The sequence below is a fragment of the Pseudorasbora parva genome, chromosome 12, assembly GCF_024679245.1.
Source record: "Pseudorasbora parva isolate DD20220531a chromosome 12, ASM2467924v1, whole genome shotgun sequence".
NCBI lineage: Eukaryota > Metazoa > Chordata > Actinopteri > Cypriniformes > Gobionidae > Pseudorasbora > Pseudorasbora parva.
The window spans coordinates 10,464,217-10,466,732 of NC_090183.1; positions in this window are offsets into that span (position 1 = coordinate 10,464,217).

The following is a 2,516-nucleotide window of genomic DNA, read 5'->3' on the forward strand; positions in this document are numbered from 1 at the left end:
TATTTACGAGAGGGAAACTTTTCTTTGATTTCTGAGTTCCGAGATGTCAGTGAGAAACATGATTGAATCAACGGATGCAACTTCTCTTGACAGAACATATTCGCAAATGAATTAAAACATAAAAAGTCAAAACATATCTAATGCACAATCTTTGTTCTTCATTTTTCTAGAAGAGTTTAAAAAACCCTTGCTGTATTATAGTATAGTTAATTAAAAGAAGGTACAACGGCATCTTGCTCAACCGAAAAGTGACTTGAACTCACCTGACGATGTAATAACGACTTTTCACCTCAAAAATACAAACTTGATGTACCTTTTTTGTAGAAAATAAAACCTCAGTCTTCTGCAAAATGATGAATAAAGAATGCGCAATGCCCCCAACTCAGAAATGTGGGACTCAAAGAAAATCCTGAGTTCGTATTAGCTACAACACTGTGACGGCGTTTACGTCGTAAATACAATCTTTCCGACAAATCTTTCTGTATTGTACATTTAATTTGTAATCTTATTATAAACTTTATTTTCAAATCTTAATCCTTAATTGCAAACATTTCATTCAATCTTAAACTTAAAGTCATTGTACAATTTTTAGCTATTCTTACTTGCACCTCAAACTGGTGCCGAATTTGTATGAATCCATATCAGTTTGTACGAAAATGTTGTCTGCTTATCATCAGACCAAGCTCAATCTTTTAAGACTGAACATTAGTCTGAGAAGTCTGCTCTGTATTTTATACTGCACAAGCGGCGTGGTCAATGGGCATAGTTCAATTGGATAGTCCTTCAAACAATCAGACCAACGTTCTGGGTGACGTACGTTGCAGAACGACGCGAAAACTCCAGGCAGGAAACATGTCAACGAACGTGTTGGTTTGCAACATTGATCAGCATTACTGTTCGTTTCCTGCCCTGCCTGATGCTGTTTACCTTGTCCATTCTTGCCTTGTCCAGTCTTAGTTCCCCCACGGGCAGTGTTGAGGAAGGTTACTTTAGAAATGTAATACATGTAAAAGTCACAGATTACAAGTTACCCTATTTATAATGTAATAAGTAGTGTAACTATTTCAATTACTTTATTAAAGTAATGTGACTGATTATATTTGATTACTTTTCATTTGATTACTTTTCATTTGATAACGTATTTTCATCACTCACGGTGGCAACTCTCAGACTGGTTGTAGCCAAAAGTCTAACGATTTCAGCGGCAATTTTGATTGATGTAATTGGCAGATGTTATGCGCTGCAAATTCAAACAAGAGAACCAATCAACAGCATCAGAATAGCGTTGCTTTACTACAACCTTTAAATGGCAGGAGACCGTGCACATCAAAACCAGGAGCAACGCATTAACATTATTTAACATAGCTTTTTAAAGTAAGATCCTTTGTAACAGTTATAATTTTCAAAAGTAACTGTACTTTTATTTCCTCCTGAGTAACTCTAACAGATTACATTTAATTAAATTATGTAATGTCGTTACATGTAACTAGTTACTCGCCACTGGTTTTTGTTGTCAAATAAAGTGAGTAATCCCCCTTTTCTTGCTATATCTGATTCCTTGCCTCATCCCTTTACCTCAAACCTGACATTATTTTTCTATTTTAGCCATAAATCTAATATAAAAATGTATAAACTTAAAAATAGTTTGAATTTTATAAATTCAAAATGTGTTCTCTTAATACTTTTAATACTGCTTTTCACTTCAAATAATTTATCTTAAAATACTGAATAATGAAGATTAAGAAAAAAGTTGTCACAAAAAGCAAAAAAATTCAATGTACACATGTTGTTAAAGCTACACTGTGTAACTTTTTTAGTTTATTCTTAGCTAAAAACACTTAGTTCTTTCAAAACTATATGTGCTCATTAATCTATATTAACTTCTTTTAAGTAATAAAGTATTCTCGCTTTTCGCGTTTTAACACTCAATGGCACTCATTCGACCTCGTCAATGAGTGCCATCGAGTGTGAAAACGCAAAAGGCGAAGCTTGAATTAATGGGTTTGTCCCTCTTTGGCTAATGTACTTTCAAGATGGAGGGGCAACATGGCGACTGGCATTCGAACCCCTCACCCGAATGTATTTTCAATGGCATATTATAAACTTAAGAGAATACTTTATTACTTGAAAGAAGTAAATATACATTAATGAGCACATATAGTTTTGAAAGAACTAAGTGTTTTTTTTAGCTAAGAATAAACTAAAAAAGTTACACAGTGTAGCTTTAAGGAGATTTTCGACTACAGATCAGCAAAGAGAAAAAAATCAAGACTCCACCCAGAGGATGAAAATTAAACAGAAAGAGAGAGGGAGGAGGGGAGTTATGAAGCAATGAAATACTGAGATTAGGACTGCAGGAAATCTCTCTCTCTCTCTCTCTTTCTGTCTGTCTGCCTTTCTCTCAGCCTCTGTACCTCCTTCTGAGCCCCTCCTCTCGTGTTGACATGGTTTCATTTGAATGTCTCTCTAAATACACCACTTTTGCCCCTTGAGCTCTCAGTTGTAATTCTGATCTG